This window comes from Molothrus aeneus, chromosome 6 (genome assembly GCF_037042795.1).
Source record: "Molothrus aeneus isolate 106 chromosome 6, BPBGC_Maene_1.0, whole genome shotgun sequence".
Taxonomy (NCBI): Eukaryota; Metazoa; Chordata; class Aves; order Passeriformes; family Icteridae; genus Molothrus; species Molothrus aeneus.
This window is the reverse complement of record NC_089651.1, coordinates 18558356-18585048: the sequence shown is the minus strand read 5'-3', so window position 1 is coordinate 18585048 and position 26693 is coordinate 18558356. Positions and strand designations below refer to the sequence as shown.

At 45.5% G+C, this 26693-nt stretch overlaps 1 protein-coding gene across 1 annotated transcript in view; it reads right to left on the bottom strand.

Annotated features, from left to right (window-relative positions):
• C6H11orf24 (chromosome 6 C11orf24 homolog) overlaps positions 1–26693 on the bottom strand; it is a 68844-nt gene that overhangs the window by 26601 nt on the left and 15550 nt on the right. The window contains exons 2-3 of the mRNA XM_066551959.1: positions 18882–18991; positions 17585–17782 (exon numbers count right to left, since the gene is read on the bottom strand). The gene's annotated coding sequence lies outside the window, so the exon portion shown is untranslated. The remainder of the gene's footprint in view (positions 1–17584; positions 17783–18881; positions 18992–26693) is intronic.

Genomic DNA, 26693 nt, shown 5'->3' with positions numbered 1-26693 from the left:
TACTGTCAGCCTTGTGTCTGGTGGCATTTCTGCAAGTCACCTTTCCATTTCTGACCACCATCTTTCCACTCCAGGGTTTATAGCTGCAATATAAAAACATGAGGTGATCAGGAGCTTGCACAAATTAACTCAGTGTGGAGCAGATGTGGTTTTGGTTTGTTGTGCTACAAAAGAAAAAAGCTGGTTATTTTAAGATAAAGCCTTTTGACTGGATTCAGACAAATTCTGAGGCATCCCTGCATAGGAAGAGGCACTGTATTACTACCAAGCTATCACAGTCTCTATCTGTAGATTTTGCTAAAAAAAGAAAAACTTAGCCCAAACAAGCCACACAACAGTCTAAATAGTGAAATACTGATGGAAGAATGGGGTAGCTGCTCTAATGATACAGCACATGCATGAACATCCACATTTTTTACACAGGGGTCCATGGAGTGTCCACAGGGGCTGGAGAACAGCAAAGCATGATGCCAGTCTCCTCCTGAGATCAGGTACAGAGAGGGCAAGAGAGGGCAGTCAACCATTAGCATACTTTCTAGTGCTTATTTTCCAAAATAATCATCTCCTTAGTGAGCTGAGACCTGACCACCAATGGTGCCATATGAAGGTGACCCTTTCTAGAGCCTGCAAAGAAGCAGAAAAGGGTTAAAGTATCTTCTGCTCACTGCTTTTTCTGCTTGATTAACCTATTGCCATCCTGTCAGACAAAATGAATGTCTTTGATAAAGGCCCACCCTCGTGCCACTTTGGTGACAGGCCATCTCCTCCTGCTGCACCAGATCTCCTGCACATCTCAACAGAGCAGCCGATAAAAAGTACTTGGAGGCTGTCCAAAGGAGCCAGTGTGGTGTGGGAGCAAGCTGGCAGGGGAGCCTTGCCCAGTGCCCCACCAACTGTTGCACATTTCTGAGGCAAGATGGGATGTGTTGTGCCTGTCTCACCACTGCTCTGCAGCATTGTTCCGAGACAATCTGAGTTTCAGATTGCAACTTGTGCTGCTTGCAAGGTTCCCCATGCTGCTGGGGACACAGAAAATGGGCCTCCATTGCTACCCACACTCCCAAAGAGCACTTCACACAAACAGTGCAGAAGAAGAGATTGTCACCAGCTACTGCTTCTGTTACCTTTCCTTCAGTTTGGAATGTCCTTCCCCTTTGCTCCATAGTGATATCTTCAGAACTAGCAAAGTGCTTTTCAATGAACTTCCAAGTGCTTGATCTTACAGCTGCCTCTCTCTCTCTCTGCCTCTCTAAAACTGACAGAAAGTGTGCACTGCCTCCATCCATACAACTAGGTCATTTAACTCTGAAACCAAGTGGTAAGCACTTAAAAATGTCAGTTATTTAAGAGGTGGCACCCATTTTCTTACCCTGAAACCACACACCTAGATAATGGTAGAAGAAGTAGAAAAGTTTCCAAAGTACATCCATGTCCCTAAATCATCAGTGGACAGATATATGTCTTCTTTGGCCTCACATCTTTTACTTCCATTAAGATGACAGACTTGATGTGAATGCAGAATGTGGTACTGCCTAACACAGCAGCCAACTACAAGTATGCGAAAATGTCTGTATTAATGGGGCAAGATATTTGCTGCCCTTTATAAGCATAAGTGTTGCTTTCTAAATGGTACTAAAATGTGTGTTCTTGTACTAAAAACACTCACATTCACTATACCAGAGATCACCATCTGTCAGCATTCATGTTCAGGTCTTCAGAGAATCACCCTGAAAACAGAAAACAACCACTTGGCAAACATTGACTCATGCCAGCCCTTAGAGATCTGCTTGTCCGCGGGGCAAATAATTGCCTCTGTCTTGTGTATATGCAGAAACTCAGTCCTCAGAGATCTTGCCCTAGTCATCTCTTTTTCATGTGGCCATCCTGTCTCTGAGGTCTTTCTGTTCATAACCAAGTGCCCTTGCAATGGCTAATCCTGTTGCTTCTTGGACATAAATGTAGAGCTAAGACCCTCCAGACAGAACAGCATGGAAGGGAGGTGGGTTATGGTAAATGTAGATCCATGGTCTCCAAACATTTTTGATCTTGCATACCACTATCAGTAAAAAAGTTTTGAATAGTTGTGTGCACCCCATGGTGTGCACACACCCCACTTTGGAGACCACTGATCTAGTCAACAGCTAAACTTTCCTGCTTCTTGCTCCTGGCTGACCCCTTTTGTGATCTCTATTTCCCAAATCAGGAGTATGGAAACTCCTTTGGTCCAGGTTTGCTCTCCAGCAATGCAAATTGGCTCAAAGGGTACTTGCTAAATGAGAGATGGAACCCACTACAAAGAGAAGGGTGTTCTATTGTGGAAGGGAAGGGAAAAAGAGAGTTTAAGCAGGAACTCTTGAATAGCTCCCTGAGAAGCAGTCTTGCACCAAACTCCACCAGGTCTCATTGCAATGGGTGCATAGTGGTACTCAGAATAAATCTGTAAGAAGAAAGAGGATAGAGAGGGAAGAAAAGGATACAAATAATAGAAATAATCACACTGTCACCATCTGACCATAATCACACCATCCGACAGCTGTGCCTAAGGGCAGTACAATGCTTCCAGGTGGTTTAATTCTGCACAACTCCTTGCAGGCTCCAGAGAAATATCTTCTACCACCAGTCATATGGCATGGGCTGGATTACTTGGCCATAGGCACATTCAGTCTGAGTACTCTTTAGTATAGTAATGCGGAAGGACAAACTCCAAGTAGGGGTTTCATCCTAAGCTGACAAGAGAGGTGATGTGGAGGACAGAAAAGTGTAAGACTGCATCTTGGATAGGGACATGGTGAAGGTGATGAAACACAAGCTGAACACAGATATACGGTGCCTTGCAAAAAACTTAGCAAAACCAGCTAATACACCTTTAGGATGAGTTAACAGGAGGTCTCTGTTGGTGCAGGGGAAAACTCTGTTTTGTTGGGTACTAAGAATTAGTTTTGGGCTGGCAAAAGCCATGCAGAATTGATCACTCTTGAGGGATCACTTCTTGAGGGAAGGGGAGACACAACACAAAGTTGACAATTTGAGGAAAAAATTAGTGCTAAGTTACTGATCTCTGTGTTTCCCCAGCTCCTTTCTCTGTGGATAATAACCCAGTTCAGCAGCTGCTAGATCCTTCGGGACAGAAACCTTAGCCAGACATTTCATGCCAAGGGAAAAAGAACAGCAGGTGAGAAGAGAGCAGGTGGCTTGGGAGCTTGTCTCAAAGATCTGTGTACCCTGGAGAGCTGTTTATAGGAGGAACACAGGAAAAGGAACCTGGAAATTATTCAGGGCTGGCAACTGGCAATCAGATGTAAAGTCATGAGTCATATCTCTGTGTTAGGCACCTCCTTGGTCTCATCAAAAGTGAGAAAGAAAAGACTCAAGATCCCTGATACTGCAAAAGCATAGGAAAAAAAGCATAATCACATCAGAAAAGAAAAGCCCTTGAGCAAACAAATATAGGCCTTTTTTTGTCCATCAGCATGAAGCAATGGCCACATGCCACTCCTCTGCTCGTTTGGTCCTCAGAAAGAACCCAACTAGAGGAAGTTTCTTCACTCCAGGAAAAATGTTCACATTTGTTGGCATAGAAAACAATGCAAACAAACCCCTGACACTGCAGAAGGTTTTTAGTTCCCCTTTATCTGAGGCTGCAGCATGCTATTTGAATTAATAAGGCAATGGGTGCAGTCCTTCTAAATCCTGAGTGGTTGCACAACTCATTGAGCAACATAACACAGTGAAAAAATCTGCCATTGCTGGCCCCTGAGCTCAGTCAGTGAGCTCTGTGGCCCTCCATTTGTTAATGGCTGCACACAGCCACTGGTTTTCCTTACATCCTAAAGCCACACCAAACCTTCAGCAGTCCAAGCAAGTTAGGCAATATTTTGGGTAGCTCACACGGTTACCCAAAAGGCCACAAAAAACTTCCCAAGTTTTTAGCAGATCACAAACCACTTTTAGTAGTTTCTAACTTACCTATAGTAACATATTAACTCTGGTTGATTAGCTTAGAGAGCAGAAGGGGAAGTGAAAACTGGAGTTCCTGCAAAAGAGGGCCAGCACCCTTGAAAGAAATAACCACATTTCAGGGATCATATTCATGGATTGCAAACATAGCTTGCAGCCTTTCCTTTGAAAGGGCTAGAGACTCTAAAAGATCCAGGGAAGACACATGCCTCCAGAAAGGAGGATGACCTGATGCAAAAAACAGGATTATTCAACATCCTTCCTGACTTCTGCTAGCTTGAGGTTGACTGCTTGCTAGGTGCCAGGAGACATTACTCATCACAAGAGAATTTGCTAATGAAAAAGGTTGTTAATTTGCCGTATTTTTTGCAGATGTGCTTTCACATTGGTTTCATTTTGCCAAGGATTTGAGTTGTCAAGCTGCTTTTTTCCTTTTGGTTCATGTTAAGTTTCATTTGAGCTGGTTGTCACTGCATGCACTGAGGGTCCTTGTCTGGGTGTGAAGGTGCATGGATGCCATCAGTCTGTCCCTCTGGACACTCTGCTAATGTTGCTTCTCCCGAATTTCCATTTTGCCTGCGTGCATTGCTGCAGGCTGCATAGCCAGCACCGACAAACACGTTCACAGCTCCTTTATTCCCAGCCCAGGATGTGCTGCAATCCTAAAGCTGGTGGTAGAGCCCAAAGGTCTTGGAATAATGGGCTCCCAGCATGGTACTGAGGAGCCAAGAGCAGCAACACTGACTGTACAGGTGTGTCAGAGGGGTGCTGAGTGGTGGCTGGTTGGACCAGATCCTGCCAGTAAGATGCAGGAAGGCAGAGCAGAGTTACACTGGTGGTGGTTCAAGGGTTTGTTCAGGACAGGAGGGAATAGGAGAATCCTAGTCTGGACCTGTGTGTGAGAAGATGGGCTGACTTTTTGAAGGGAACAGAGCAATGCTATTTTATCCACACTGAGAACCTGTATTACTGCACCACTACCTCTGCCAGCCCTGCAACACATCTGGGCAATGTGAATAGAAAACAGAGTGAGCTAATCAGGGATCATTTCATCCAATAGGATATCATAGATCTTAGTCTAAATGCTCTTGCTGTGGTAATTTATATATGTCTGCTAATCCACGCACATTGTGCACTCTGGCAAAGCAGCCACAGAACTGACCCAGAAGAGGTTTCCATTTCAATCACCTTTTTTTTAATCCTTGACTATATATTTGCTGCTCTGGCTCCCCCTTGACGTGAAGTTTAAAGTCATACTCTACAGAGTTGCTAAGGCCCATGGGACAGAACTCTTGTGTTCTCTGTTGCTGAGTTCTGATGAGCTGAGACTGTAAGGAGCCAGGATCTCATCAGTGCTGCTGCTGAGGAAGAGGAGATGCCAAGCCTATAATCTGTCATGAGGCAGAAGGGAGCCACACAAGATGCCTGTTGCTCCAGGAGTCACCAGAACCAGCCTTCCTACCTAGCTTTTTATCTGTCTCATCACAGCACCGTCAGGATAAATACACACCTCAGGAGAAAACCATTTGTTGCTTTATTGAACTGCCTCTAGGGACTGATGTTGCTTTTGCCTTCTCACACATCTCTGCATTATTAATCAAGATCACCCACATCAGAGCAGTCAGGAGCCCTTAGGAGGAGGAAATGCAGGAGAGGAACCTTTGAAAATTAACTCAGATTATCTGCAGCATTGTCAGCTGAGACTATTTTGCAGTCATGAAATAGGGCTTTCAGATGTTGTATTTCCAGTTTCATAATAGTGACTTAGATACCTGAGCTTTCACCCACTAGCAATAAGACAGATTTATAATTCTTAGGATCAGAGAAAAAAGCCTAAGAACAAGTATACCTTGTAGCCTACAGTAACCAGCAGATGCTGTATTTTTAGGAAAAAACAAACCCATAGTATTTCAAGATGCTTAATGTTGAACTAGTGCATGTTATGCTTATGGCCACTCTCTCCATCCCCCAGCTTTACTCTTCCTTGAGGAGTCTGAACCTTAAAGCCACTTCTTGAATCTCCAGCCAGATTCTCACTGAGCAGGTAAAACACCTCCTCCCAACCTATTTGTTCCATTATCACTGCCAAAGGGCAGCAGCCGTGCCTCACCACCCAGTGACAGCTGAGCTCAGCCTTTTATCATTCTGTCTATATCCAACAACTTGCAATGGTTGAGTAGAGCAGAGTGAATTGATATGCAATTAACCCCTCTTGGTTAGCCACAACTTATATTAGAAAATATTGGCACTCCTTGGCAATTCCTGAACTCACAGCGACATAACAGGGCTGAAAACCCCAAATTCAACCGGGATTTACAAATTTTACTCTGTCTTTGCAGCTTGTGTCCTGGGTGGGTGTTCCTGGGGTGTAGGTTGTGAGGTGTCATTTTGCTGAGGGGATCTAATCCTTTTCTGAAGGCTGTCAGGAGGAGTGACCATTTTACCATGGAAAGCTAGGCTGAATGGATAGCTCTCCCTCTTCCCCACAGGTTTTGCTTCTGACCCAATGGAAGGCAGTACATATTACATCAAAATCTGGTGCTTCTTTTGCAGCTGTTTCTCCCTGACTCTGGCAGTCTTCATGCACGGCCATGCATTTCAGATGTGCAGTGCAGCATGTCTGTGTGCCCTAGAGGTGCTGGCTCCTGCCAATACCATTCCATACGGGCTTATTCAAGTGTAAGAGAGTCCCAGATTTCACCCCTAGCCAATGAGCATTTTTGTTTCCAAGTGAACTTTTCAAATATTTCTTTTGATTCAGGGATGACAGATGGTCTGCTCCCATGTTCTGACTCCCCAGACATCTAAGGAAACAGTAGCAGGTAGATGAGGTTCAGAATTTACCCTTGCAAACCATCTGAGTCAGCATCAATGCAAAAAACCCACATCCCCAATCAGCTAGGAAGGTCCTCCCTCAGGGCTGCCAAAGGAAAACAGAATGGCTTGAAGGTCTCCAACAGCACTGTCAAACTTCAGGGCAAGGACACAGAGCAGTGGACATCCTGACTTCACCCCTTGCCTGCCAACCTCATCCTTCTCTGCTATTCGCAGCAGACATAGATTTAGCATCAGCTGGCAGAAAAAAAGTGTGCAGACTATACAAGGTCAGAGATTCCTGTATTTCCCATGATCTCAAACTGCAGAGTTTTCTTAGGCTTCATCATTTGCTACTGGAACCACTGCCTTCAGTACCATGTAATAGCTATTGCCACTCCTTAAGCTGGAAGTTTTCATTAATGGCAATAGCTACAACAACACGCAACTTCCTGGGCATCTTGGGTTGCAGCATTAGCTGCTCAGGTTATGAAGGACAACTGACTGCTGGAAAACTGCCTAAACAGAGAGGCACCTCACAGGGGAATCATGCAGAGTAACGTGCATGTTTTTTTCACTGCAGAGTGTTCTGTGTTCACACATGAGATCTGGGTGGAAATAAAACAACCTTGGCCTCCCGACCTGCATCATATTCTCTTTTTGTAACTACTACACTCAATGACAAAATGTCCTCTCTCCCCTTTAAATCTGATCACTTGCTAGGATCAGAAATAATTAATACTATGTCAAATGATGTTTATATAGATTAAAAATCCCCTTGCAAATTCACTTCTTACACCTGAGTTTGCAGGGCAGGGGTCCATTTGTGTCAGTCTGAGACTGATTCATTGCTGCAGGACCCCACTGCTGGAATTGCAAGCCCTGTACCAAAGGAATCAGACCTCTCCCTTTCCACTGCACACCAGTGTGGATTCGTACAGCTCCACGTACCAGGCAGCTACAAACAAAGCCCAGGGTGTGCTGCAGGTAGGAAGAGCTCAGCTGCCACCATCAGGACTGCTGGGGCAGGATAAGCGAGGGCAGGATCTGCTCAGCCCTCAATCCAAGCTAGGGGCCTGGAAATCTCTCGTCAGGAACACACAACAAAGGAAATAAATAAGTCTGCACGATAATCAAGACTGTTAGATGGAAATGAGAGGCAAGAGGGGGAAAGATGCCAAGCTGTACGTAAGAGTGGTGGCTTGCAAACTGCTGTGAAAGAAGAGGAGTCCAGGAGGATGCGCTAAGTTTTGCTTTCCCGGGGGGGTACTTTATCCCACAAAACCCTGTAAAGACAGCGAGGACTTGGCTGCTAACCGAAAAGGAAGGATAAGGCAGGAGAGGGCGCCACTGGTTTGCTGGCATCTCCCACGTCAGCTGGCAGGCTTTGCTGTTCCCTGCTGACACAGATGCAATCCAAAGCTGACTGAACTGCTTCCACCAAGTGCGGCGAACTCGAGATGAAGTGGACGGCAGAGAGACCTGAGCGAGACGTGCTGAAACTTCTTCTCTTCTGGGAGGGGCGAGCGGCGCTGTAACATCCGCCGTGGGGTGTTATCCCAAGGACATATTTCTCCTCACGCACACCCCAATCCCGAGCTGGCTTCAACCCAGAGCCATCCCATAAAACAGGCTCATGGTCGATGCAGCACGGAGCAGCTGCGGCTCTGAGGCTCTTGGGCGTGGGGGTCACGCCACACTGAGGAGCACTGTCCCCTCTGCATCCCGTGTCGCCACCTTCCTTCCTCCGGCCCATGGCTGCAGGAAGCGAGGCACAGCCTGGGCACGAAGGGAGCGAGGAGGCAGCATGGTGGGCAGATCCATACGGGCTGCGAGTCCCTTTGTGCTGCCACTTCCCACTCACAGTGCGACAGCTCGGCTCAAAGTTCCGCCAGGCTGATGCTGCTGGCAGGGAGGAGGAGGGAAGAACAGTGCGAGGGATGTGCAGTTCATCCTCCCGTCCTGCAGGACGGGTCTGTGCCCAGCAGGGCAGCCTTCCCTCCGGGCACGGGAGGAGCAGCAGGGCTGGCGCTGGGGAGGGAGGAGAGCGCTCATTTGCAAACGGGGGGTGGGACTGCAGGACTGCTTCTCCCTAAGCGGGGCGCACCAAAGAGCTCACATGCCGCACCACACACTGGCTGCACTCAGGAGCTGTTGAACAGCAGCAAACACGAACATTGGGAGCAAGAACTAGAGCGACCTGGACTGGGAGGGCACTGCCAATAGTCCCCGAGTCTCCTTGCAAAGCGTCAGGGCCGTTTGGCAGAGCCTGCGCTGGCACAGTGGCAGAGGCACCGCTGGAGGGTAGGGCTGCAAGGGTGGCGTGAGGGGAGGGAAGGAAGGAATGGAGCTTGGAGCTGCATGGTGGCTGGGGCCGAGCATGGAACAAAGCCCAGCAGACAGCCAAGCTAAAGGAGTAAAAGAGCAAATTCTCCTCGAGGGATTTTCCTGCTCACCAATGCAAGGCAGGAGGCCTCTGGATCAGGCAGAGCTCTGGAGAGGAGTGAAGGTTCCAGCTACTGCAGGAGGCTTTGAGGGAGAGAAGAGAGGGGCTTTTCTTCTATGGAACTGTGCCGCCACCTGACCACTTCTCCTCACCCACTGCAGCCTACTGGTTGTCCTCACCATCTGCAGGGCACCCAGGAGCCCTCCTCAAAGAACTGCTTCTTTGGCTCACTCTCAATACCAGCCTGACCCTTTAAGAGCAATGATGTTGTTTCCTCTGATAGTAGAAAATTATTTCAGGTGAGAAAAAGCCCAGTATGACTACAACATGAATGTTTCAGAAAGGAGAGCCAGCCCTGGTGTTTTTTCCCCTTGTAAAGAAATGCAGCAGCATCTCCCAGCTCCTCTCTGCTGTCTCCCCTCAAAACCTGCAGGTGCTGTGCTATTTTCAATCTGCATTGCTTTCCCTGCTGCTTGGTACCACCTCACCTCTTTCCCTTCCACCAACAATTCTTTCAAAGTGAGAGCATCCAGGCAGCACCTGGCTGTGTCCCAACCTGCACACACACTGCCAGATCAGCAGCACAACAGTGGGGTAGGAGATCCAGCAGTGTAGGAGTTAAGCTGTTCTGTTCTGGCTATCCGGGTCTCTCCCTCCCATCTTTTCCCATGAAATAATCAGCGGGTTTTAGCCTTGCAGGCATGCAGAGAAGATCCAGCTGCTCTTGTGCAAGCAGGAGTATCCTCTAAGCTGCTGGGGACTGGCTGTCTGAAGGAATAATATCCAGGGACACATTCAGAGTTGAAGAGTAGAAATGAAAGAATAAGCAATGGGAGAGAGAGCAGAGAGGTGCAGCTTATTCCAGTGACCTTTAACAGTGAGGCCAAGGTCTCAGTGTTTGTATATCCCAGTATTTTAGGGACAGGATGGATTGTTTTCCTGAGGCCCTGATTTTTTATTTTTTTTTTTAAAGCAAACATGTAAAGTGAGACAATAAAGAAATACTCATTTTTGTGGAGGAGATAAGAACACAGCTGAATGTCACTCCCTGTCTCAAACTAAATCTCCCTGGCTCAGGAGATGGGTGGCACACAAGAACATGGGCTGAAAAAGTGCATTTTTCAGCATCAGGTCATAGCAAGCAATGAGATGCAGTGGGACTTCTTCTGCCTAGCTGGCCTGACAACCAGCCAGGCTGGGATAAGGCAAGAGAGGCCATGGTTTCACAGTGCTGTAGCTGTCTTCTGTCTGAAAGAGTCGAGTAGTTGCAATAATAGAGAGATGCATCTGCCTGGGTACCTCCATCCCTTTCCCTCTACACCATCAAGTTACTAAAATTAATTCATTCAAAGGCAGAGAGAAGACAGCCTGCTACCTCTCCACTGCATCTTTGCTGACATGTCAGAGCACACAGAGTTTGCAGCCTTCAGCCATTCTGTGCCCACTGAAATAATGAAATCAGTAGTTCAGATGGCATGGAAGAAATTAGAAAAGAAAACTAACTTCTGCCTCCTCTCATCAAAAAGCTCAGAAAACTCAAACAAAGGCAAGAGACAACAGATTCATAATGTTCAGGGGGAATAGGAGCTTTTCCCATGATGTGTAGTGACACTACAGAACTGCCCACAGCAGAATGTGTTGGATTTTGGACAGGACAGGATGGACAGATTCAGGGCAGACAAAGGCACCATAAAATACAGAAACCATGCACTGGTGGAGGCTGTGAAAATCCTCACACTCTGGGCTTGATCTGTTCTTGGGCTCTTCATGTGTCTGCAATTGCCCACTGCCAGGAGGCTCTCACTGTACCCAAGACTCACAACTTTTACAACTGCTCATTTGGAGCACAGACACAGAATTAGCAAGGTTGGAGAAGACATCTAAGACTTTAAAGTCCAACTATTCACCCAGTACCTGCCATGTTCTCCACTAAACCATATCCCCAGTTGCCTTTTGAACACTTCCAGGGATAATGATTCCAAGTCTTCCCTTCTTTCAACACCTGACCATCCTGTCAGTAAAGAGATTTTTCCTAATACCTAATTTAAACCTCCCCTGCATGACTTGAGGCCATTTCCTCTCGTCCTGTCACTGGTTACCAGGAAGAAGAGACTGAGCAGCAGCTCCCTACAACCTCCTTTCAGGTAGCTGTAGAGTGACAGCTATAGAACTTAATTGATCCAACCAAGCCCCACACACAGCCTCTGCCCAGGAGCCCATTCACATTCATCCTTGGCCCTTCAGTCTTATCCTCATGTACATTGTGGGAGTAGGCAGAAGGCTGTAAAGCAACCAGTGAGTGTCAAACTCACACCATAAAGAGCAAAGCCAGGGTAGCTTATGAGGGTAACAGGCCCCTGAGGGGGAGGAGAGCCCTGCAGCTGAAACTACAGCAAGATTTGTCTGTCAGTCAGAAATGAGACACTATGGCAGAAGGACTGGGCACTGGGAGCCCACACTGCTTCTGTATTGGTAAGGGACACTTCACAAGGGCTGGATTGCTTTACTTAGGCAGTTTCATCCTCCTGCCTGGCTGGATAACCTTTCTCCTGTAGGGATGGTGTTTACCAGAAGCTAAAAACTGCTGTTTTGAGTTGAGGAGTCAGCTGCATCTACAGATACTGTTTTGTTAGAAGGTGCCTGCATGGTTTTAGACTGATCTCAGAGCCTCCAACCCTGCTAAAAGTACCTGCTGCACTCAAGTAGGCTGCTGGAAATGCCAAGGGGGTTGGAACTGATTGCTCTAGCTTCACTAGGGCATCCTTGAACTGACAGCCTCAGACCTCTGTCAGCTGCTACAGCCGCAGCCCCCAAATGAAATGACCAAGTGACCAAGGCACATGGAGCCCCAGGCACAGCAAGAGTGGTGGGAGATCCCCCATGGCTCTGGATGGCTTGTGACCTCTTTTCAGAGTCTGTTCTCCCAGCTCTTAGTTGAAAATACAAATTGATTAAGTGTTGACAAAAGAAAATATGGTTGTGGGTTTTTTTCTCATCAGTCCCCTTCAAATGAATCCTCTTGACATTTGTTATGTTACAGTGGTATTAACTCACCCATTTCTGCATCACTTCAGAGGAAAAGCCTGGTGGCACTTGGCTTTATTTGCAATGAAAAAAGACCAAGCTGAGGAAAAAATACTTCATTGCTCATTCCCAAAAATATAAAGGACAAGATTTCGGGCCTCTTTTTTTTTGACTGATTTAAGCCTTCCCCATCATCCAAAAGAGCACATCCCCTTTTCCCATAGGGAGCTGACCTCTCAGGAGGAGGATAGAGTTGTTCACACAGCTGTTGCCTTTTGTTACCAGTCCTGTGTGGCTCAAATACATCTGTTTAATCAGCATTTGCTCCAGAATTTGGGCCTACCAATTCCCCAGAGGCTAAAATATGGATTATCTAAGGCAGGGAAAGAAGTGAGACTTGTGGGGTTTTTTACTGGAGGACTGGGAAATTGGCTGTTTGCAAAACTCAATCATATCAGCATGACACATGAAAATTTTGTAAAAACTATTGGCCACATGACAGTTTGAACCCCATATCCTCCTTGGAGGCTGGTGACTGAGCTGGAGAGGAATCAACAAAATCAAGAGTCCATTGACTGACATCACCATTAATTCAACTGCTCTCTGAGATAAGGAAAGGGTATTGTCTTGGCCTTAGCCAGGAGAGAATTATGAATGTTTACAAATGCATCTCTCCATGGCTGTCACCACCTCTCAGCGAAAAGAATAGCAGAAATAGAAAATATCCTTCAAACAATGGCAGTGAAGTGATTTTTTAAAAAAAAAATCTTAGCAGTGCTGATTGTGGTGTCCTGCCAGCATTCCTTTGGAATTTGTTTAATAAAGGCTTTTAAAAGGCTGGGCTGGGAGCATACACAGCTCTGGGCAGATTAACCCACCCCAAAATGGAGGCTGCCTGGCTGCAAAATGCCACTTGCTGCAAGACTTCCACAGACCAGGCTCTGCTCCCTACCAACAATTCCTGGAGTCTCAGGACCTACAGAATCCTGGGTCATGGCACAGACCTTTGGTTTGCTCTGTTTTCTTAAAGGAAAAAGAAGACACTGCATAGGGGACTGAGTGAAAGGCTTGAGCATGTGGAGAAGGTGATCAGTGATCTCTTTCTCTCTGGGGTGATAAATTCCTAGCCACTTGATGGTTTCAGATTTGCTGACATCAGACTGTTAGATTATTGGTAATTTGAGAGGCTGGGAGAGGCAATTTATAATGTTTGCACCATGCACAGTAAAATCATTTATACCTCTAATTATCATCATAGTAAAAGAAAATATTAGCAATAAAACTTCACTCAGGACTTCAGCACCACAGTGAGGGGGGTTTGCATGACATTCCTTTAAAAATTTTGACTTATCACTCTCTCCTTTCCCCTTTTTTCACTCTCCAACAAAATAAAAATCTCCCTGAGAAGTTTGCAGCATGGAACATGTGACAAAGATGAGCAGTCTGAGCTCTCTGAAAAGCAATGATACAACCACACACACAGAGTTGCAGCACCTTTCTGCAACCAGTTATCATTAAGCTATGAGGAGCATCTCACATGGCAGTTTGTGAGAATTCCCTTAGAAAGTTAAATGGTGCATACTTTACTCATAATTGGATGCAAATTAAGATACCACTCATGGGAGGGCTGAAATGCTGGAAGGGCAGATTGCATGCAGTAAACCTCAGGATTTGAATAATTTTGGAATATGCCGTTCCTTTTTACAGTTTGTTTCTGTCCTTTGCCACCCCAGCAAAGTGAATAAATCAGTCTCTTCCCCCTTCCTGGAAAGTAAAAGGGAAAGAGTCAACAACTGGTGATGAAGAGCATTTGAGTCATTCACAATCTGGTGATTGGAGCTGTTCAGTCCAAAATCTGAAATGCAGGGATGGCAGCAGCTCCATAGGGCTTGGAACAGGGACAGCCTGAGACCTTGTGTCTTACAGGCAGGCAGCCTTGCCATATCCTCAGTGGCTGAAGAAAAGCTCAAGATCTGCCCTTGAACTCAGCTGGGAAGAGGGAGCCACTATTGGGAAATACCTTTCTTGTGCTTGATGTGGGGTTGGGCTCTGAGGAGAATATGCCCAACCTCCCTTGTGCCCCGAGGAACAAAATGTCTTACTTAGAAGCCATGAGTGATCAAAAGCACCTGGAAGAGATTTCCCTGGGTTTTTCCTTTTCAATAAGTGGACCACAAGAAAAGGTTTTGTGCCTTTCTTTGCCCAGCCTTGTGGATGCAGACTGGCAGATTCCTTCCTAGCTCCCCCATACACAGAAATGCTTTTAGAGGGTGAGAAAATGCAGCAGCTTTCTTTATCCTAAGGGAGCCCTGGCATAAACAAGAGATGAGATTCAGGCTTGTCCCAGCTTTCATGGAGTAGCCATTGGCCAAGGATGTGTTGCTGAGGAGAGACCTCTGAACTGCTCCAGAAGGAACAGTGGGGTTCCTTACTTGGCTCCACTCTCACAGAAAAGGTTGAATTCTGCAGGCACTTCCATAATGAAGATGGGTAATACTAAGGTGGAGGCCTCACTCAGAGCTTCTAGCTGGTCTCTAACTAGTGACCATTTCTTTTCATGCCTTTCACACCCCTCAAAGTGCTCAAATCCACAGCCATCACATCTTCCTGCCCTGATCCTGTGGCTGGGCTGTCAGCTTGCATGTGTATCCAACCCAGCATGATCAGTCCTGCCATCACTGCCACTCTGCTGTCATTCTCCAGCACATGATCACTGGATTATTTCAGAGGTGGTGGGAAAAACTGACCCCAAAACCTGGCAACCACAGTGCTACTCAGACAGAGAGGCCAGGGCAAGACCATGGTCACCTTAGCAGGACAACATGGGCTAAGACTGGTCTGGAGGGGGTTAATAAGGATATCCCATCTCTGTAGGGTAACTTCCCCTCTTATGGATGACATCCCATTGTTCTTTGGGATGGAAAACGGACTCTGGGTCAGAGGAAAGGAAGCCAGGGAAGGAGGAGGTTGGTGTAGCCATAGAGGTGCGTGGAAGAAGCTCCTCAGAGAGATGGGAGAGTCTCACAGCCTTCAATATCAGGCTTCCCTCAAGCAGAGCTATCTCTTTAGCAGTAAAAGAGAATTAGCAATAACTGGTATTTTTGCTGGAAGGCAAAACAATCCCTCTAAGCAAACAATGACAGGTCACACTGGCTTATGCAGCCTGGAAATAAATGTAAAAGAGAGGTGCAAAACTGATAGCTCTGCAAAATAAGGAAGCTCCTCCTTATTGCCTTGGATAAATACTATCTTTTGGGGAAGTTTTCTGCTGTGTTTCACTGCAACAGCTGCCTCTCTTGTGGCTTCTTTTTATTAACAGGCCCAGGGGATTATAAAGCTGGAAGGGAGCAGGGAAAATCCTCCCCACAGCACATGCACAAAGAGCTTGCAGGGAGACCAGGACCAGTTTCTGAATGCTAACCATTTGGAATCACTAGGAAGATGCTTTTCTCCTGGCCTGCTGGAAGAACCTGTTCTCCTGGGTGCCTCAGCCCCTTGGGGCATCCTCGTGGCTGGAAAAAGGTTGTAGGCAGAGGACAGTATTTCCTCCCCTGCTACCTCTTAATTTAGGGAAACTTGACTAAAAATCTAAATGTAACAAAGCAGCTCCAAGAGTAGATAAACCTTCCTTGCTTCATGAGCAGCATATAAACACACTGGTGTCACACACCAGCTCTCTGTGACTGAGGTACCTTGTTCCTCACTGCAAGGCAGAAGCTGTCCCCTCACAGGCAGAGCAATTTTTCAGAAGAGGCTTCATAAAGGGCCTCACCTCCCCCAGAAAGGCAGTGCTATCAGGACAGCACCCTCTTGGATTAGGAGTGAGAGGAGAGGCACACCTTCCACCTTCACCTTGCATGTGGAAGCTCAGCTCCTCCCTGTGCATCACCTCAGCAGGGTCTGAGAGGGTCCCTGCCACCTCAGGAAGGACAGACTGAATGGCAAAGAGCAAAACTCACTGTCTGTTTCCCAAGCTCAGGCAAGACACAGAAGCATGACTCCACTTGTATGGCCAGACACCTTGTGTTAGAGAGCCCACAGAGGGGAAATGGGGACACAGGAACCAGGGGTCAGACACATCCTGCAGGGAGCCTGCCTTGGTTTCCCTCCAGGTGTAGGGCATGCAGAGGGAGATGTGCTTGTCACATTGCTTCTCTGGAACAACTGTCTGTGCAGCTCTGAGCATTTCCAAGGGAAAGGACAGAAAATTGGTGTCTGGGTACAGACATTCAGGCACAAGCTGACAAAAGGGGTGATACCACTAACACCAAATGGCACATATTGAAGATGTTGGAGACATTTGTTCTAACTCCCTCCTCCTTTCAGTCAGCTTTCTATAACAAGTGCAGCAGCCATAGATACCTCCTTTGTAATAGCCTCCAGGGCACCACAAGCTCTCATCTTTTACCCACACTACCTTTGTAACTTGCCTTTCTTCTGCCAGTAGAAGTAATCACAGCCTTCCTTTTGACATGGAGAAGGTCTCAGAGGTAGGATAATTTTTCAAATGTATGTTTTTCCCCTTTTTCTCTCCAGATTTCCAAACATTCAGTACTGAGCCTTGGAGCCTTTACCTAGTACAGCCATCAAATCCTCACTGTAATCTGTTTTGCTAACCAAACAAGTGAATACAATTTTGCTGAGTAAATTGATTAAATTCCAGTATCTCTACAAATATATGGGGTCAGGATTACTTGTGGCCTGTCACAAAACAGACAGCTACTCATTGGCCAGATGCTATAATCCCATATTATACCATGATAAAAACAGGAGGTTATTCACTAGGTAGCATTGGTCAGATTCAGCTGATTCTTGCAGAGGAAGAATTATAAACTTTAGGCATTTCAAATTGCAATATTCTTTTAGCTTGGTTTAACCAACAAGCAGATTATTTCCCCCCCCTTTTTTAGCACAGCATATAAACCAAAACATGAGTTAATGTTAGGGTCTAGATCTGGGCCAATTGTTAACACTACTGCTAAGAAAACTTCATGCAGAAAATGATCTGCACAGCAACTACAAAAATCACAATGCAATTCAAAAAGCAGAAGCAGGTGATTTTGCTTAGGTCTGGGTTATTTCTGTAGCTTTTAACTCTTCCTTATTGCTAAAGACTGTCAATATTTAATTCAAAGTTTTTAACTGAAAGAACAAAATATAGAGGGGCTGGTAAAGACCAGGTTCTGCACAAAGTTCATAAACTTGAGAGTACAGGTGAGTACATGAAATCACACTGTGATGATGATAGAAAGAAACCCTAATTTCCTAATAATAGTCTTACTAGCATTGAAATAGCAAACTTAGAGAAAAGAAGAAAGAAATGTCTCTTGGGCATTGATTTACCTCATCTTGTTGGAAGCATCCCAGGTGAAGAAGATCAGCACAGTAGGTGGGGTCTGGCTGGAGTTTAATAAAGGCTGCTTGAGGGCCAACAGGTGTTTCCTTTTCTAAATCCCATTGAGGAGGTACCTGGCTCTCTTCTCTGAGGAGACACTGGTTATCTGAGCTGATTGACCTTTGCAGTTCAGATTCTAGGAAGCACTGCAGACAAGAAGGGGCAGAAAAAAGAAAAGCAGAAGGCATGTACTCTGCTGAATGCATTTGGGTGTTATTTTGAGAAATGCTTATTCAGCTCTGTTGGCATGGAACTGGATGGGCAGCAGGGTCTCAAGACAAGACCCCATCGGCACAACTTTAAAACCCACAACGTATTAGTGATATTCTGCCAGGATTTTTTTTGTTAGAAAACATGTATTAGTATGTATTTGTTGTTTTGATTTGCTTGATTTTCCCTAAAATAATTATTATTGTCATCATACTGGTTGAAAAACTTTGCCACAGATAGAAGTTTTGAGAAATGGTAACAAAACTGAAGTAAATTACAGTATATCTGTAATGAGCAACTGTAACTGTAGCATTTTGCAAGCAGTGATGGCTATATTATGAGAGGAACTATCATGATACTGAGTTTATATGCATTTATTTTTAAATGATTATTTGAATACCTGCCAGGTTTGTGGCCATCATTAGGTTTTGGGATGAATGGCTGCAGCAGGTGAATGAGTGGAGGCTGGGGGTGTGAGGTGGAATGTGCAGATGCCCTGGCTGTGTGCAGCAGTGTCCTGCCCGCTGCTGGAGCCAGCAGCCAGCTCAGCACAGCAAACAGCTCAGCTGCACAGCAAACAGGACGAGGTGGGAGCTGCAGATGGTCCTGTCACCCTGTGATGGGTACAGAAGGTAGGAGACATTGCTGCCCTAGGGACACTGAGTGATGAGATGTCCCTTTTCTGTCACAGTGCAGAGCTGCACTGTGCCTCACCTGGGCCAAGGAGCCCCAGGTCCAGCCAGGAACTCCCATGGTCACAACATGATCCCAGAGGATGAAGTGCCAACCAGTGCCTGTGATGGGGGAGAAGGAAGTCTGCAAGGCAATTTATAGATGAGTAAGAGCCCTGCCTATATCTTCCCATGGAGCAAAGGCAGACGAGGTTTTGTGTGAACTTGTCTCCTCTGCAGGGCCAGGAAGTCAGTAGTTCATTTTTCTCTCTCAGCTCCTTTTTTATATGTATGTATTTGTTTGAGAATTAAAAGCAGGAGAAACCACAGTGCATTTTCTGCTGCCAATGAGCCAGTGACTTACCTGTAATTAAAGAGGAGGTAAGCTCATTTATTTGTTGATTCAGGTTGGGCAGGGAGGAGTACATTGACTCTTCCTTGCCCAAAGTAGAACTGGGTAAACTTCATTCACTCCTGCGGATAGAAAAATCACTCTTATATCTTCACTTAAACTGTAAAAACACAACCAGTCCCACAAAACAGATAACATCTAGAAAAGCTCTAAGTAGATAAATTCTACTCTTTGCAGCATTAAGTCGCAATGTGTTGTTTCTCCCACCCTCAGCAGGGGGGGAAGTCTGCTCTACAAATCAAAATTCTTACAGGCTTAATCCTTAATACCACAAGGCAGTCTCCATCACGTGAATCTTTGGTCCAAGGAATATGCAGTACTGCAGATAAAGACAGAGAGATCCTATTAAAAGTTAAATCCCCTACTGTTCCCTGCTGTGCTCTGGGTAGAGGACATGCAAAGTGGCAGCAGTGTAAGTGGACAAGGCTGAGGCAGAATCTGGGGTCTTGAGGGTTCATTTAAGATAGGGTTAGCAAGCAGCCTTTGGGACTCAGAAGCTCCTTTTTTCTCTTATAAGCTGTCAGTGTAACACATCAATCCATGATTCTTCCCCCTGGAGAGCCTGACTGTAAGAGGTCCTGGAAAGTACAGTCAGGAGGCTCAGGTCACATCACTGCAAGCTACCCATTTCACTGGAAATATGTCCACTACTGGAAAAGGTTGGAGAAGGCTGGTGTTGACCAGTTCTGTTAATTTTGGTTTAGAGAGAAAAAAAAAAGCTTGTATATAAATGCTACTGCTCTATCTCTCCCATTCCTGCTCATGCTTCCAGCTTTGCATGGAGCACACCTTTCTCCTCAATCCCCACACATTCCTGTAAGGAAGGGCACACTGCAGGACCCAACCAAAGAACATGCAGCAGGTGGGTGTGACAGATGGGGGACAGCAAGGGAACAGTGAGATAATTAGGATTAGAACCATAAACAGCAGCGGTGGCAGACACTATGAGAGACACTTGAAAATTAAAATTGGATGTTTGCTTATGAAGAGTTCATTGCTTCCTGCCTGTTTTCACCAAAAAAACCAAGTTGCTTTGACATCACAGTTAGTTGCTATGGAAATGCTGATGCTACCAAAGATAGGACTGCACTGGAGGGCTATAAAAAGTCCTGGAGACCCAGCTGAGTCTGTACATATTTAGGAAAAGCCAACACAGCATTTATTTTTGGCAGTGGCACAACAGCCCATTCATGTGACAGAATGTGACACCAGAAGTGGATAAGGGGACATAACAATACAACAGAGTGCCATGATGCTGAGGTGAGGAGGGAGGGGTCAGAGTTAGGCCTATGGGAAAAGTAGAGTACTTAAATCAGTACCACCCTGGCAGTAAAGAATAAAGCTTCCCCAAAAAATACAAAGTAAATTTTAGAAAGAGGAACTGCTAGAAATGGAACTTCTCTGTTCCCACAAAGTTGTCATAGGCTTTAACAACCTTGTGAGAGATATCTCCCAGTAATTTTAAATCTCAGTAAACACAGAATCATAGAATCATGTAGGTTGGAAAAGACTCTTGAGATCATTAAGTTCAAAACTAATGCTGCCAAACCCACCACTAAACCATGTCCCTAAGTGCCACAAGTACATGTCTTTTAAATACCACCAGGAATGATGACTCCACAACTTCCCTTGGCAACCTATTCCAGTGCTTGATAACCCTTCCAGTGAAGTATTTTTTCCTAATATCCAATCTAAACCACTCCTGGTGCAGCTTGAGGCTGGTTTTACATTGTGTTATCACTTGTTACCAGGGGGAAGAGATTGGCCCCTACCCAGATACACTCTCCTTTCAGGCAGTTTTAGAGAGTGATGAGCTCCCCCCCTCAGCCTCCTTTTCTTCAGGCTAAAGAACTTCAGCTCCCTCAGCTGCTCCTTATAAGATTTGACTTTGCTAACAAATACTATAACTGTTGTTTACAGCTGGGATGTCAGGAGGTCATCATCATCATCTTCATGAATACTTTTAGACCTGGTTAAAAAAATATTTCCCTTTTCAACCCTCCTTTTTCTAACTCAACTTTTTTTTTTTTTAAACAATAGCTGAGCTTTTCTGCCTCTCAGTTGTTGAAAAAGGAGGAATGATATCCTGAGCAAAATTTATCTGACATTGTTGTCATCTTTCTGGAGGAGATGGATACAGAAGCATTTACCCTATGAGAGAAGGACTTCACCACAAACCAGCTGCTCACCAAGTTTGCTAGGACACTGAGTTACATCACAAGCAGAATGGACAGGTCCACGAGAGACATTACTGTGCCCAGGAGTCTCTCCCTGTCTGCCACACTGCTGAGGTCTGTCTGTGGATGACAGCTGGGAGCATGCAGGAAGTCTCTGGGGCACTGCTCTGGCAGGGCAGGTGGGCTGTAGAGTAGATCAGCTGTACAGCTGATCTGTACAGCTGATCTATCTGTACAATGTCATAATTGTGGCTTTCAGGGTAAAACATTTTTCAGAAGAGCTTTGACTCCTGGGCAAATGCTCCTTTAACCACATGGAAGCTTCATTTGGCTCCTATCTGTATTCCTGTTCCAGAAACCAAATGGAAGATTTGCCTCCACAAAGCCTAATGCCAGCAGCATTTTCATCCTCCATTAAATACCCCCAGGCTATGGATATCAGCCAGTAGTAGCCAGTGCTCCTTCCCCTCCCAGCACAGCTCTAACACTTCAGCAGCCACAGAGTCTTTACTCATGTTGTGCTGTTCAAAAAGCAGGACAGCACTTCCTTCAGACACCACTCTGTCCAGCACTGAATGAAAAGGGGCATAAGAACAGAAAACACTCCTTGGGCTTGCAAGGACTGTTCCCCAGTTTCACAGGCAAATCCATCACACCCATCCATACTCCTTTTAGGCTTCCTTAATCTAGGCAAAACCAGGGAGAAATGCTATGCTCACAAATGATGTTTCTGTAGTCCATAAATCCACATTGTCTGATATGAGTGAATAGTTATGATAGGGATGCTGCAGAAAGGCTCCTCTGGTCTTCCCTCTGCTTTGTTTGATGCCACAGCAATTTAGCAAGGGCAGAAATTACTCTCCGCCCCTGCAAGCACAAGAGAGACCTGAACACTTGTATAGAAATGGAGAGTCTGGGCGAGGGGGGGGGGGGGGAGAGAGGCAAGAAAAAAACAAGCTAGATTAAAACCCAGTTTCTTCATTTAAGAAATTGTTGCATCAGTCTAAGATGAAACCTTGTAGAAACAGAAGTCAGAGAACACAAATTGCTCCAGTGCATGTCTTTGCTGGAAATGTTTTAGGACATGTGCTCTCACTTCTCAGGGAAAGACAAATACTGCCTTTGTTGTAGACTCTGGAAAGAAAAGCAAAGGCTTTTATTCTAAAGCTGCCCAGCAGCTGAGACATCCCTGAAACAGCTAAAAGCCTTCTAACTTCTTGCCTAAATTTAGACATACTCCTATATATCCCAAATAAATGTGTTAGATTTTGTGCCAAGACGTGTCATTATTTTCTCTCTTCTCCATTAATGCATACATAGATGCAGGATTTACAGACAGGAATCATCTCTCCTCCTCCATTCCTGATTACCTGGCTGAACAGCCAGAGCCTTTCTGATTTATTCATGTAAGATAGGATCTTCACTCCTTGATCATCTCAGTAACCTTTTCTTGTGCATACTCATTACAGCCTGAATTAATCCTTCTTAGAAGGGATAGTGGAGTGGGGGGGGGGAGCTGTGCCTCCACAGAACTCTGTATCTTTCTTTGCTTCCTGCACCCTTAGAAATAACTGCCCAGTGATCAAGAATCACTCTCCTCACCCTATTCTAAGGACTGGAATGTTTCCAAGCCAGTCACGCCACTTCCTACTGAGGCAGGTAAAGATTCCTGGTTGGGCAAAAGGCAAATGCTGCTGGCAATCATTAGCCACAGATGTGCTGTCATGATGATTTGGGTGGCATGGATAGACCTTACTTTATTGTTTCTGTTTCAGAATTGCAGTAGATCATTCAGAATGAAAAATGGGAGGGTCCTGATTTAAGCAGGAACCTGTATCACTGAAGCAGAGAGAGAAATAGGTCTGAAATGAAGCTGTGAGTTGCTGTGGTTTTTTTCTCCTCCACCTTCTTTCCTTCCCCTGTCCTGTTGACCTATGAATTACAGAATCACAGTATATGCAGAGTTGGAAGGGACCCACAAGGATCACCAAGTCCAGCTCCTGTCCCTGCACAGCACCACCCCCAGGAGTCACAGCATGTGCCCAAGAGCATTGTCCAAAAGTTTCTTGAGCTCTGTCAGGTGCTGTGACTGCTTCCCTGGGGAGCATGTTCCAGTGCCCAAACACCCACTGGGTGAAGAACCTTTTTCTAATATCTAAACCAAACCTCCCCTGACACTTCAGGCCATTCCCTTTGGTCCTGCCACTGTCACCACATAAAGTCACACCATACAAGTCCATTTTTTCCTTGGTCCCATTTGCTGTCAAGCCTGCTTGCCTTTTAGGTGATGCATAAGTCAGGTAACAGCATTGCAATTTCTAAAGTATGCTTGTTTAAACAGGAGCAGTAGGAACTGTCAGCTCAAGAGCAGCTCAGCCAAGTGTGTAGCACCTAATCTACCCTTGATCTGGCTGGCCATAGTCTCCTCATCACCAGGCCAGGCCCAGAGGCTCCAGGGAAAGCTGCAGGACCCCCTGCCTGCTGTTAGCAGACAATTCATCTTCCTAACACTGTCCTGAGCAACTCCGCCCATCCTGGCAGAACCAAACCACATGCTCGTGTTTGCTTAGTCCACACAAAGAAATCCCTAAAACACCCAGCAAAGAAAACATGGGCTCCCCTTTGGGGGAAAACTCCCTGCAGAAGCAGCACACAGGGGACTGCTCTCTCCTGCAGTGGCAGCCCTTTCGTGTCCCCACGCTCCTGGGCACGGAGGGCAGGAGGAAGGGTGTGTTGGAGATACAACCAGATGCTGTTTCCAGCAGAGGAAGGGCTTGCAACTCCACCCATGCCTCTCTCGTGCCAGAGTTTTTTCTGCAACAAAGCACTAAACAAGATGCTTCTTGTGTCCAGTGTGGATTCCTACTCTCCAAATCTCTCTCAACTCCGCCTTGTAGCTCCTTCTGCCTTTAGATGGAGAAGTGACCCACACCTGGTGCTGCTAGTTGAAAGGATCTCCAAGCTTTGGCCAAAAAGAAGCAGACCTTTTTGTCTCAGAGGCATACAGAGATACACAGAGCAGGCAGGGGAAGACACTGTTCAGCAGGCTTAAGGCTCACTGATCTGAGATAGGCCTAAAGGATCCTAATTTAGGGATGTACAATAATTTTCTTCCACCAATCTTCACAGAAATCCAAACACACACACACACACACACACCATTTACATGATCAAATATTTATCTTTTAATATTTACTACTGGTACCTCATAATTAAGTTTTACCAGCAGTAGGGAAGTGTGCCTCACACCCTGGCTCCCCTGAGAACCAGAAAGCTTGTTAACTTCATCCTGTTAACTTCCACTCTGCTGTTCACAAGGTATAAAGATATAACCAAAAATAATTCAGCTTCACAAGTTCAAGAACCTTTAATTCAGCTCCTTGGATGTGAAGCTTTCTTTTTCTGCAGCTTGGTGTGTCACAGCATAACAACATAAAGCTTTAGAAAGGTAAAGTCCTAGACAGGAAATATGACATCATGCAACTGCTCAGCAGCCCAGTGTGCCAAGCAGAGCACATAAAAATGCAGAGAATTTCACCAGAAAGAGCCAAGTGAGTCCTGACAGGCTCTTTTAAAGTCATTAGCACTGTATTTCATGGTGCACAGACCCCAGTACTGTGATGTTGAAATGTCACAAGTGATGTTTGCTTAACAGACAAAACTGATCTCAGATGAACCTTTAACTAAAAGTAGAAATCACATACAAAATAAACTAACAAAAACTTCCACCAATTTTGTACTTAAAACTTGAAATGTGTTCTGTACCTCCCCAGTCTTCCCTTGCCAGCAACCAGGTTTTACCAGATTTTCAATCCCACGCTGTCCTGTCAGCATGCAAAACTTCTCCCCTCAAATCAGATTCCCCACCCACCCCTTAAGTGTATAATACAATACTTGAGGTTCTTGGGACAAGCACTTGCCATTGTGCTCATGTGTCATTGGTTTTTGTCATTGTGCCAGGTCATATGAGAACAAAGCAATTTTAAGTACAGTGGGTGCAATTGTTACAAAAATAGTTGAATGGGCTATTATAGGCACAGTGCTTTCTTTTAAAATACATGCATTCTTGAGATATATTGTAGGATGTTTCTAAATTTGAGGTGATTTTCCCAGTCTGAATACGTGGGAATATGTTGCGTGGGTTTTAAAGAAAATAAACTGATAATGCTTTGCAGCCTACCTCCTGATGTCTCATAGACAACAGATTAAAAACTACTGTTCTATATCAAACCATACCACTTTTTAGAACCCATTTGAAATTTCCTTTCTTACTTAAAAACCTGTAAAGATAGCAACCTGTAAAAGACAAAATATCATAAGCCGTCAGGTTGCTCAAAAATCATGGTAAGTATGGCACTTTCTGGAATTTCAGTCAATCTTACTAATCTGCTGTTATGTAACTTTTTTTAGATAAATCCATACTAGCAACAGATTGTTCAGCTTTGGAGCTAACAAGGAAATAATTCAGTGAATAATTTCCAACCTCTGAATCTGATCTTAATTTCCTTGTCCTGGGCATGCATTCACATTGTGTAGAGTTCATTTTTTCACCTTTTTTTATGACTCTGAGCAAGATGCAAGGGGCCACATGAGCAAGCTGATATCCATATGTCTGTTGACAGTATCTGTCATTCCCAATAGTGGATGTGACTGCCAGGGATAGGCTGGGCACATATGTTGTCTCAGGAAGATAGGCTTTTACACACCCACTCCTGGCTGACCTGCTGATATCTGTCTCAACATCTTCTACATCTCCTCCATCAGTCAAGTGTCGTCCACCCCAGTCCCATCCCATGGTCTCTCACAAGGTACAACCACAGGGGTTGTCACACCCTCACAAAATTCTGTCTTTCTCCCTGAAATTGAAAGTCGTTCACTGAGCAATCTCAGTCCTTTCTCCTAACAATCTCTGCTCTTCTGGCCTGGTCCATGCTTGACACTTGTCTTGCATTTGTGTTGTGCCTTCATTGATCCATGTACAAAACAGAACTTCTCTGCCTCTTTCTTTTGGATATAGTAATTGCCCTTCTGCTGTTCAGTCCAGTAATTTCTCATCACATGACCAGAGCAATCAGGGCTATCACAGGATATTTTGGCTGCCAGTTTAGTGTTGTGCTCTTCCCTGACAATTCAGCACAGGAACAATCTCTGAACATAAATGGGGAAAGCAGGGTCAGTGCTCCTTGGCCTTCCTTGAGGGTTTGTGCATCTGCCTAGGGGTGAAGCTTTGTCTCCTGTAGCACACCTGAAGCCTTTTTTTTCTACCTGTTTCACACTGGAGACCCCTATGGCCAGGGGAACAGAGATACAGTGGCCTTATCATGGGTGTGAAATGTCTGATGCAGATAATGTGATTGTGTATTGACAGATGGAGCATGAACTGTCACATATAGTTAGGTGACTCACATCACCACACTAGATGACTTGCATCTTAATTTTCTAACCTTTTCCCTTTCTCAGGGCATGCTCTGCCAGCTTAGGCACAGTTCTTCCCAACAGCAGTTCATTGCAGCTTTCTTTGTAACCTTTCCATTTTGACATACACCTCACACTGACCATGACATTGCCAGTAATGGCATGTTTGAGA